The sequence below is a fragment of the Lissotriton vulgaris genome, chromosome 4_1 (genome assembly GCF_964263255.1).
Source record: "Lissotriton vulgaris chromosome 4_1, aLisVul1.2, whole genome shotgun sequence".
Lineage (NCBI taxonomy): Eukaryota > Metazoa > Chordata > Amphibia > Caudata > Salamandridae > Lissotriton > Lissotriton vulgaris.
Window position 1 is genome coordinate 1121437301 of NC_141691.1, and position 12372 is coordinate 1121449672.

A 12372-nucleotide genomic window follows, 5' to 3' on the forward strand; every position below is an offset into this window, starting at 1 on the left:
CCCCTTTCTGCACCCCTCTTGCCTCTTTTTCCACCTCTGTTGGTTCTTTCTGCACCTCTTTTGCTTTGTTCTGCACTTCACTTGCCTATTTCTGTACTCCCTTTGCCTCATTCTGCACCTCTGTTGGTTCTTTTTGCACTGCTCTGTCCTGATTCTGCACCTCTGTTGCTTCATTCTGCACTTTCCATGCTTATTTCTGCACTTGTCTTGCTTCACTCTGTACCCCTATTGTCTTTTTCTGCACTCGTTGTCCCTCTTTCTGTACCTTTCTTACCTGTTTCTCCACCTCAGTTGCTTCTTTCTGCTCTTTTCTTGCTTCTTTCAGCACCTCTGTTGCTTCTTTCAGCAATTCTCTTACCTCTTTCTGAAGTTCTCACCTGTTTCTCCACCCCTCTTGCCTCTTTCTGTACCAGTCTTCCCTCTTTATACACCTCTCTTCCCTCTATCTGCACCACTTGCCTCTTTTTGTACTTCTCTTGCCTCTTTTTGCACCCTCTGTGCCTCTTTCAGCACCTCTGCTGCTTCTAGCTGCACTTCTCTTCCTTCTTTCTGCACTCCTCATGCCTCCTTCTGCACCTCTGTTGCTTCTTTCTTTACTTTTCTCCATTCTTTCTGCACTGCTGATGACTCTTTCTGTATTCCTTTTGCCTCTTAGAGCACCACTTTTGCTTCTTTCTGCACTTCTTTCTCCTTTTACTGCACCCCTCTTGCCTCTTTGTGCACCTCTGATGCTTCGTTCTGCACTTCTATTGCCTCTTTCTGCACCTGCCTTGCTTCTTTCTGCAGCTGACTTGCCTCTTTCAGCCTATCTGTTGCTTTTTTCTGCAGATCTCTTGCCTGTTTCTGCACCTCACTTGCCTGTTTCCGCACCTCTATTGTTTTTTCTGCATATCTCTTGCCTCTTTCTGTACCCCTCTTTTCACGTTCTGCACCCCTTTTGCCTGTTTCTGCACCCCTCTTCCCTCTTTGTGTAACTCTCTAGTCTCTTTCTACACCTTTCTTCACCACTCTTGCCACTTTATGTACCTCTGTTCCTTCTTTCTTCACCTGTCTTGTCTCTCTCTGCACCCTCCGTGCCTCTTTCAGCACCTCTGTTGCTTCTTTCTGTAGCTCTCTTCCTCTTTCTATACCCCTCCGGTCTCTTTCTGTACTCCTGTTGCATCTTTGTGCACCTCTCCTACCCGTTTATGCACAGCTCTTTTTCCACATCTGTTGGTTCTTTCTGCACTGCTCTGGCCTATTTCTGCACACCTGTTGCTTCATTCTGCACTTTCCATGCTTTTTCTGCACCCCTGTTGTCTCTTTTGGTACTCGTCTTCCCTCTTTCTGTACCTTTCTTGCCTGTTTCTGCATCTCAGTTGCCTTTTTCTGCACTTTTCTTGCTTCTTTCAACACCTCTGTTGCTTCTTTCAGCAATTGTCTTACCTCTTTCTGAATTTCTCTTACCTGTTTCTGAAACCCTCTTGCCTCTTTCAGCACCTCTGTTGCTTCTTTCTGCACTTCTCTTCCTTCTTTCTGCACTCCTCATGCCTTCTTCTGCACCTCTGTTGCTTCTTTCTGCACTTCTCTTCGTTCTTTCTGCACTGCTGTTGCCTCTTTCTGTATTCCTCTTGCCGCTTAGAGCACCACTTTTGCTTCTTTCTGTACTTCTTTCTCCTTTTTCTGCACCCCTCTTGCCTCTTTGTGTACCTCTGATGCTTCTATCTGCACTTCGATTGCCTCTTTCTGCACCTGCCATGCTTCTTTCTGCAGCTGACTTGCCTCTTTCAGCCCCTCTGTTGGTTTTTTCTGCAGATTGCTTGCCTGTTTCTGCACCTCACTTGTCTGTTTCTGCACCTCTGTTGCTTTTTTCTGCAGATCTCTTGCCTCTTTCTGCACCCCTGCTCCCTCTTTCTGCACCTCTCTTGACCCTTTTTGTACCTCTGTTGCCTCTTTCAGCACTTCTGTTGTTTTTTTCTGCACCCCTTTGTGCCTCTTTCAGTACCTCTGTTACTCTTTCTGCACTTCTCTTCCTTCTTTGTGCACCCCTTGTGCCTCTTTCAGCACCTCTGTTGCTTCTTTCTGCACTACTCTTTCTTATTTCTGCACCCCTTGTGACTCCTTCTGCACCTCTGTTGCCTCTTTCTGCACTGCTCTTGCATTTGTCCGCACCTCACTTGCCCCTTTCTGTACTTTTCTTGCTTTTCTAAACCTCTGTTGCTTCTTTCAGAAATTCTCTTGCCTCTTTCTGCACTTGTCTTGCTTGTTTCTGCACCTTTGTTGCTGCTTTCTGCACCCCTCCTGCCTCATTCGGCACCCCTCTTCCCTATTTGTGCAACTGTCATGCCTGCTTCTACACCTCTGTTCTTTCTTTCTGCATCACTCTTGCCTCTTTCAGCACCCCTACTGCTTATTCTGCACTTCTCTTCCTTCTTTCTGTACTCCTCAAGCATCCTTCTGCACCTCTGTTGCTTCTTTGTGCACTTCTCTTGGTTCTTTCGGCACTGCTGTTGCCTTTTTCTGTATTCCTCTTACCTCTTAGAGTACCACTTTTGCTTCTTTCTGCACTTCTCTCTCCTTTTTCTGAACCCCTCTAGCCTCTTTGTGCACCTCTGATGCTTCTTTCTGTACTTCTATTGCCTATTTCAGCAGCTACATAGCTTCTTTCTGCAGCTGACTTGCCTCTGTCATCCCCTCTGGTACTTTTTTCTCAATATCTCTTGCCTCTTTCTGCACCCTCTTTTCTCTTTCTGCACCTCTCTTGCCTCTTTCTGCACCCCTGTTCCCTCTTTCTGCACCTCCCTTGACTCTTTCCGTACCTCTGTTGCCTCTTTCTGTACTTCTCTTGCTCTTTCTGCACCCTTTGCGCCTCTTTCAGCACCTCTGTTACTTCTTTCTGAACGTCTCTTCCTTCTTTCTGCATCCTTTGTGCCTCTTTCAGCACCTCTGCTGCTTCTTTCTGTACTTCTCTTACTTCTTTCTGCACTCCTCGTACCTCCTTCTGCACCTCTGTTGCTTCTTTCTGCACTTCTCTTGGTTCTTTCTGCACTGCTGTTGCCTCTTTCTGTACCCCTCTTGCCTCTTAGAGCACCACTTTTGCTTCTTTCTGTACTTCTATCTCCTTTTTCTGCAACCCTCTTGCCTCTTTGTGCACCTCCGATGCTTTTTTCTGCACTTCTATTGCCTCTTTCTGCAGCTGCCTAGCTTCTTTCTGCAGTTAAATTGCCTCTTCCAACCCCTCTGTTCCTTTTTTTCGCAGATCTCTTGCCTCTTTCTGCACCTGAATTACCTGTTTCAGCACCTCTGTTGCTTTTTTCTGCAGATCTCTTGCCTCTTTCTGCACCCCTCTTTTTTCTTTCTGCACCTCTCTTGCCTCTTTCTGCACTCCTGTTCCCTCTTTCTGCACCTCCCTTGACTCTTTGTGTACCTCTGTTGCCTCTTTCTGCAGTTCTCGTGCTCTTTCTGTACCCTTTGTGCCTCTTTCTGCAACTCTGCTACTTCTTTCTACACTTCTCTTCCTTCTTTCTACACACCCCATGCCTCTATCAGCACCTCTGTTGCTTCTTTCTGCACTCATCTTCCTTCTTTCTGCACCTCTTGTGACTCCTTCTGCACCTCTGTTGCTTCTTTCTGCACCTCACTTACTTCTTTCTGCCCTTATCTTGCTTCTTTTTAAACCTCTGTTGTTTCTTTCAGCATTTTTCCTGCCTCTTTATGCACCCCTCCTACCCCTTTCTGTACCTCTCTTGCCTCTGTGTGCACCCCCTACCTTTTTCTGTACCCCTCTTGCCTCTTTTTGCACCTCTGTTGGTTCTTTCTGCACTGCTCTTACTTTGTCTGCACCTCACTTCCCTCTTTCTGCACCCCTGTTCCCTGTTTTTGCACTTTTCCTGCCTGTTTGTGCACTTCTCTTGCCTCTTACTGTACCTCTTAGTTAGAGGTAGTTTTAATCTCCCTGCCCTATTATGTACTAGGGCCTTACAGGGGAGGTCATGCCAATCAAAGGGGTACCCCAACCCATATTTTACCCTAGTGTATGTAGGTATTTTCACTGTATTCTAAATGTCTTTCAGCATAGCACTGGCTCTGGCTCTGGTTAGTCAGAGTCAGTTACCACCAGTACCAGTCAGTAAAAAGTTGGGGGCACATGACGAGTTTGCAACAAGACCTTTTTCTGCACCTCTGTTGGTTCTTTCTGCATTTATCTTGCTTCTTCCGGTACTTTTCTTCGTCTTTCTGGACTTCTGTTGCCTCTTTCTGCATTTCTCTTGCTTCTTTCTGTGCATTTCTTCCTCTTTCTTCACATGTCCTACCTCTGTAGGGATAGTTAGAAATTATCATTTTAAAAACTGTAGGAATTCACTAAAAAAAAACATAGGTTTCAGGGATGTTATAGTTAAAAATTATCATAAAAAACCTTCAAAATTCATTGAAAAAAACATAGGTTTCAGGGACGTTATAGTTAGAAATTAGCATTTAAAAAGCCTTTGAAATTCACTGAAATCCCCATAGGTTACAGGGACGTTATAGTTAGAAATGAGCATTTAAAAAACCTTAGAAATTCACTAAAAGAACCATAGATTTCAGGGACATTATAGTTAGATGGACATTTCACTCATACAAAACCAGAGATATACGGCCATTATATTTAGTCGAGCTAACTATAACTCGCGCCCCCACAATGCACATCTGCTGACGTCACATATTACATCATTCATGACATGGTAAGTGACATCACTGATGACATCTCAAATGACATCACTGATGACATCATCCACGTGATAATCTGATGCACCTCCTCACACTGAGGAAAAATAAATTCTATGGTCAAGTTGTGTTCCCTAGCGTGTACCCCACCGTCTCCATGTACGAGTTAAAGTGCATGTAACTTCCCTCCTGTACCAGTTATGAAGACGCAAATACATTTGCGTCCAACGTTAACATGTCCTCTTTCAGACCCACCATGAATGGGTTGAATGGTCCGTTCCTAAGTATGCCATGCCAACGTCTTTTTGTGGTGTACTTCTCCGTTTTTCAGCTCTAGCTGAGTAGGCCCTGAATTTCTGCCACTGAGCCTCTTTTCTTGCTTCTGACTCTAAGGGCCTCTGCCCAGGCTGCCTCTGTACCCGTGAACTCTGACTTACTTTCAGCGCGGCCCCTCGCGCTCAGCTCAGCCTGCTGCCTGCCAAGATTGACTATAACCTTCGAGTTATCTGTTCCGCTCCTCGAAAATACATTCCTGCCTACTAGCTTCAGTAAACATTCCCCAGCTGCAGAGCCAAAGGGCCGGCCTGTCTCCGTGCAAGTAATTCATAGCCTCTGTTACCATGCTCCCATGGAAGGCCCATGCCCCCACGCTTCTCATTCAGACATCCAGGCGCTTATGCACGCACTCACAGTCAGTATAGAATAGCTTCTGCCCTAGAGACCTTTCCGCCCAGATAGCTCAGTTCCTAAAACACCAGATATCAGATATGATAGAAGCACAAGTTGATCTGACATGCCAGACTTCTGTCTCTTTCCGTCAGTGTAAATGTCAAGCCCCCTGCACCCTCCGACTCCATGTTACTCACACGTCATGCAGCTGCGCGCGCATCCAAGTTTCCAATTTCTGCTGACATTGCAACATTTCTGTTAGTGCCACCCTTTGTGACACCTACCTGTGACGTTTCTAGCACACACCTCCAGTTCACGCCTAGTCCACGCCCTTTTGATTACGTACTAGCAACACGTGCATACTGTTATCTTGTCTTCTCTCAGCTGTTACGCCTACTATGACTGTTTCTTATGAACTGAATTAAGTATATAAGCTATGTATTGTCAATAAATTGTAGCGCGCTCACTCTATCCCTTCTGACACCCCTGTGGTGGTCAGAACACGATATTATGGTCTTGACCATTCCTTTTTGAGGAATAAAACCCCTAAGAACTCTAACACCACGGACCCTGTTTCCTTTCTTTCCGACTTGAGTTATTATTGATTAAGTACTTACCTGCATAGAAATTAAGAGAGTAAATTAACTATTTACGTCATTTTGGCGCCCGAATAGGGACCCCTCCCCCACCTCACGCGCCGGTTGGTGCATTGCAAGCTGTGTCCCCTGCCATCAGTTAGATGGAACTACGCGTACCGGCAGGATTTCCTGCATCTCCCTCTGACCCACGGAGGTGACGAAGACTGCGATCAGTACCCAGACGAGGCGGTGAGGAGTGCGGAGGATCCCGACCAGAGCCTAGCCGAAAGAAGCAAGGTCCGAGGTGTCAAGAGGCCCACCCAGGTTTCCGAAGTTCTTCCGAAGTTTTCCGAAGTTTTCCGAAGTGTCGAGTCGAGTCCAGTCGAGTTTCCGAGGCCTTCTGTTTCCGTGCTTCCCGGTGAGTACCATTGCTGGGATGTATCTAGACGGGTTTGGGTACACAAGTCCGGTCTGCACTGTTTTTAGGCAGTGTATCTGTACTGTTTAGCAGTATATCTAGTATTCCGAATTTCTGAACTTCTGCACTGTTACTCCAGTGTATCTGTACTGTTTAGCGGTACATCCAGTATAGGGGGTAGTCATCTATGTTCAAATGTCTTTTTATGTGATTAATGTCGTGGTATGAATGAGACTGTTTTAAATGTGCATTTATGTTTTCTTGTATAGCTAGTTATATTCAGTATTAAGTAGCAGGGATCGAGGGTTCAGTATCAAGTAGACAAGATGCCGTTCTTTAACAAGTTAAAGCAGATAGGAACTAGGAAAGGGATACTGGAGGAAGAAATTCCTATTCCCCCTAGGGACACTCCAGGTAACTTTATGTACAACAAGCATGGCATAGATGCCATATTGTATCTAGATTTATGGGCTGACTATACCAAGCATCTAGACGAAAGACACAGATGGCCCGTTACCGGAACATGGGATGCCGAGTGCATCATGAAGGTAGAAGAAGCATTATGGAAAAAGAAAGCTAGACAATCTCAGAAAGACACCATAGAATTTTGGCGTAAGGAAGCACATAAGCGTGCTGAAAGAGAACTACGTAGAGAAAATAGACTTAAAGAATCAGAAAAAGCCCAAGAAAACGAACTAGTTACCGAGGGGATCCGAGTAAAAACAGAACAAATAGACCGTGCACGAAACAATCTCGTAAACGGTATGTATCTCGCGGCCGAGGGTACACCTGAGGCCCTATCAGAAATACCGAAAAACTTACCGCCACCATTAGTTCCAACTAAAGTAATGCATAAGACTACTAAAGACATATTCCTAAATTCTTATCTAGAGGATGTAGTACCAGCTTACACCAATCTGCCTGTTCGAGCCCTGCCTACTGACAGGGATGGGGGTGGCACCCCGCCCCCAGATCATGTTCCGCCGGTACCGCGACAGACCTCCCCCGTTCCGCCAGCCCCGCCACTTCCCGCACCCAAAATAGACCTACCGAAACCACGTTTACCTGATGCAACTAAACGACAAATTCAAATTCAGATACCGACTCCACAGGGAGATAATGCACAAGCCTCCGCTTCAGGAGGTGCGACCGCGGGTCTTCGGACCCCGCCACTGACACCCAGATTCAATTTCAGGGATATGCAGAGTCCTCTCACGTTCAGGTCACCCCGCCTTGACGCATTAAAAGAAAACATTTCAGTTTGCAGATATGATCCAGTACCCGGAAAAGACGACCTAATGGTATTGGCATCACTACGGTTAAGATCTGCTACCGATATCTTGCTGTGCTATGTAGGAATGAAAGAGCGCCTAGATAGAATATATGAGTTTGTTCAGACAGGGAAAGACCCTGACAGTATTAAGGAGGCCATGGAGAAACAGAAAGTTGACATTCAAGCACAGATACTACGTTTCTTTGTAAATTGCCTAATAAGAGAACGAGACAGGCCTGGAACAGATCAGAGTGAATTAGATGCACTAAATAAGTGGGGTCAAAATATAGCTGAAGGAAAGCATGATAGACAGAATTGCATAGCCAGTATGTACAAGAAAATAAGAAAAGCAGTGATAGCAGTACACCAAAAAGAGAAAGATAAAGCTTCCTCCGAGGAGGAAGAAGAACATGAAGAACCAGAAAGACCTACAGATACTATAGCATATGTAGGTAAGGGAACTTACCTTAGGAAGGGTATCCGTCCGGAAAACAAGAGAGTTTTTCTCTCTGCTTTAACAAATCCGAATTCTTCTGAACATCAGTTTCAGGAGACTGATAAAAGGCTTCGAGATCGAGTAGGGTACCATGTACTCAACTCTATGGATGAACAAGAACTAGCCCGATCAGCCATATTATGGGCCGAAAATACAGACATATATAATGATGATACCTTAGCTCAGACATTTCTGAACCTCTCCCCAGACAAGCAGAAATTAGCAGGTGTATACATGATTCAGCACCTCCTCACGAAATACAGAAATCAACATTCTGATCCAGGTCCCTTACACGAAACATTAGAAGCACTTCTCATGGACAGATGGAGAGGTTTCAGTACCAAGTTAATACAAATAATTCTAGAACAACGACATAAATATAACACGTTTGTAAGCTCTGAATATGTTCCCGCCCCACCTCCAGAAAGGAAAATGTACCACATGCAATGCGGTAGTGGCATTGAGAGTCAGAACCCCTTACGAGAAGTACACCCAGTTATGGGTGAGGACCATATCTTGAAACGCGTGTATGTTCACACGCCTCTGACAAAATTAGAGCTGTTAGAAATGAAGAAACTAGTCCCGTGTCATGATAAAGATCCTGCAGGTTTTCACAGAGAGCTTAAAGACATGTTACTAATGGGGGATTACACATATGAAGATATCATGAAAATGTTGAAGGTACTGTTGCCCACGGGCATCTACGAGAAATTAAAGGAAAAGGACTGGGAGGTGGGAGACACAAAGATTGCATGGGCAGAAATAGAAGATGAAGAGAAGAAACGGGTCCCAGGGGTAGGCCTTGGGGACAAAACTAAAGCACTACCAGGTTTGATAGTACAGGTTCTGCCAAGATTATTGACAACTAGAAAGGAAGATTGGGACGCAATCTCGTCCTGTAAACAGAAACATGATGAAGATACTAGTGACTTCTATTCGAGATTCGAGAAATGTTTCATTATAAATAGTGGTCTTAAACCAAGTAGCGAGTCATATCCGCATCTTTTTGTATCAAAGTTAGTTGAGAATTCCCTGTTAGCAGTTAAGAATCGTGTATACAAGGTTGAGAGTACATGGCAAGCAAATACGCCATCCCAGATGTTACAGATGCTCCAATATCATCAGAACAGAATTAGAGAAGAACAAGATCAGGAACAAAAACGCATGAAAGACACGAAGATGAAAATGTTAGTAGCTCAGACGGTCCCAGCCGACGGTCAGAGAAAGGGTGGGACCCAGATAAGTCACACTACAGCTCCCGTTAAAGGGACATGTAACTACTGTAAGCAGCCAGGTCATTACGTACATGAATGCCCAGTCCTGAAACATAACATAGCAACAGGTAAAACTAAAGAAAGACCGCATCCGCCTAGACAAGACCATAACCAGCATCAGTCTTCACAGAATGCACAGAACACACAGCCTATGCATGCTTCTTCACCTCCAACACAGACAGTAGCGGTATCACAGCCACAGCCCATTGCCGCATCCCAGCAAGTTTCACAACAAATGTACCAGTATGCCCAGTCCGCTTACCCTGATTATCAACGATATACATGAAACAGCCTAGAGAGGGAATTTGGCTTGCCTCTTATTGAAATTCCTGTAGATCAAGAAGGTCCTTATGTACACAGTCAAGTATTGGGAAAAGACAGAAAGTTTTTAATTGACACAGGGGCAAGCCGCACCACAATAAGTCATAATGAAGTTCCAGGGGCACCCCTCTCAGGCTCACAGAATGTTTCCTTTGGTTTTTCAGGACAGCCCATTGTAAATGAAGTATCGGAACCAGTCCCCTTGGCTGTGGGTCCATTATCACGCGTTACAGACTTGTTACTTACAAAATCATGTCCAGAAAATCTGTTAGGAATTAAAACATTGACGGCTTTAGGAGCCATAATCTGCTGTTCCCCGGAGGGAGTTAGACTCTTTCTACGGGATTTCAAGGGTCATTATGTTTTGCGAGAATTCGATGTCAGATTGAAAAATGTACCAGATTACTTGTGGGCAAAAGGCCCAACTGATGTAGGTTGCATGCATATCACACCATATCGTGTTACACTCAAGACAGGTGTTGTTCTACCCAGAATCAGACAATACAAGTTACCACCCGATGCTGTAGTGGCTTTACTGAAAATCATTGAAGAGCTCATAGCCCAAGGAGTGGTCGTAGAGACCGACTCCAATGTCTGTAATTCACCCATCATTCCGATTCTTAAACGTACTGATCCCAATGCACCGCCAGTATATCGGCTGGTGATTGATCTTCGAGAACTGAACAAATGCATTATACCACAGTATCCTGTGGTCCCCGATATCTCTTCCCTATTGACTGCTATTGACTCAGAAGCAACGTTCTTTACGGTAATTGACCTCAAGAACGCCTTCTTCAGCGTGCCTATTGATCCAGAGAGCCAATATCTCTTCGGATTCAGTTTAAATGGACGCAGTTTCAAATTTTCACGCGCACCTCAAGGATTCACAGAAAGCCCCAGCATCTACAGTCAAGCACTGAAAAGACAGCTAGATTGTATTCAAATGCCAGTTAACACCGCTTTACTGCAATACGTCGATGATCTACTGATCACCGCACGAAGTGAGCCCGAATGTGAACAAGCATCACTGACAGTCTTACATTTTCTGGCCGACAAGGGACACAAGGTGTCTCCTTCGAAGCTACAATTCTGTGTTCAGCAAGTTGTGTACTTGGGTCACTTGCTGTCCAAAGTGGGGAGACAGCTCACTCCCGATCGCATTCAGTTAATTGCAAATATGCCACAACCCCAGACACAAAAGGAAGTGCGGGCCTTCATAGGCCTCACCTCGTACTGCAGACAATGGATTCCTCAATATGCATTTCTAGCTAAACCACTCATTCAGTTAACGACACAGGAGGCAGCGACCTCGACCGTCCTCCCTTGGACTCAGGAACACACGCAAGCTTTTGAAGAGTTAAAGAAAGCATTATGCCAAGCACCAGTTTTAGCGACACCATGTTACAGCAAACCGTTTACACTTTTTGTTACAGAGCGTGATGGTACAGCGTTGTCTGTCCTCACCCAAGATCAGGCAGGTTCACATAAGCCTTGCGCTTATTTCTCAAGTACATTGGATTCAGTAGCCCAGGCACTCCCTGCATGCTTAAAGTCAGTAGCAGCAACAGCGTTAGCCATCAGACAGAGCGATTCAATTGTTTTAGGCCATCAATTAACAGTACAAGTTCCACACTCTGTAGAAGTTCTGTTAAACAGAACCCAGACTCAGCACTTGACTATAGCACGATTGACAGGTTATGAATTAACGTTATTCCAGCCACATATAGAAATCAGACGCTGCAGTATTCTGAACCCCGCAACACTGTTACCTACAATTATGACAGATCCAGCCCCGCATGATTGTATAGAAATCATTAATACAGTAACCAAGCCACGACGAGATTTAACAGATGTTCCACTGACAAATCCAGACCTGACACTTTATGTGGACGGTTCATGCCTGAGAACAAATACAGGAGAATTAGTGGCCGCGTATGCAGTGACCACTGGAACTGAAGTTAAAGAAACACATCGTATTGACACACTGTCTGCTCAAGCAGCAGAGCTCATCGCTCTGATCCGAGCTTGTATACTAGCCAAGAACAGAAATGTTAACATATACACTGATTCCCGTTATGCTTTCGGAGTCGTACACGACTTCGGCATGTTATGGCAGGAACGAGGTTTCCTGACCTCTCATGGTGCCAAGATCCAACACAGTCCCCTCATTCAAGCACTGTTAGAAGCAATACATTTGCCCTCGGGCATATCAGTCATGAAGTGTAAAGCACATACTAAAGTCACAGATTCTGTTTCCCAGGGTAACGACCTGGCAGATCAGACAGCGAGACATACAGCATTAACTCACACTCAGATAGCTGACATGACAAAGACAATAGTACCGACAAAGTGTATGGCAGTCAAAGATCCCGCCCTAGACGTAATTGATATTCAGGCACATGCTACCCCAGATGAAATAAAGAAATGGATTGAACTAGGAGGGATCCAGACAGATCAAGGATGGATGACGAAGGGAAAATCTACATGGTTTCTCCCCGACTCTATGGTTCAAGTCATGATTAACACAGCACATAGCCCAGCACATCTAGGAGAGAAAGCGATGTTAGACAGTTTACAAAATCTCTGGAACAATAAACACTTACGAGCAGCAGCAAAACAGAAAGTGCGTACTTGCATGATCTGTTGTCAGTTCAATC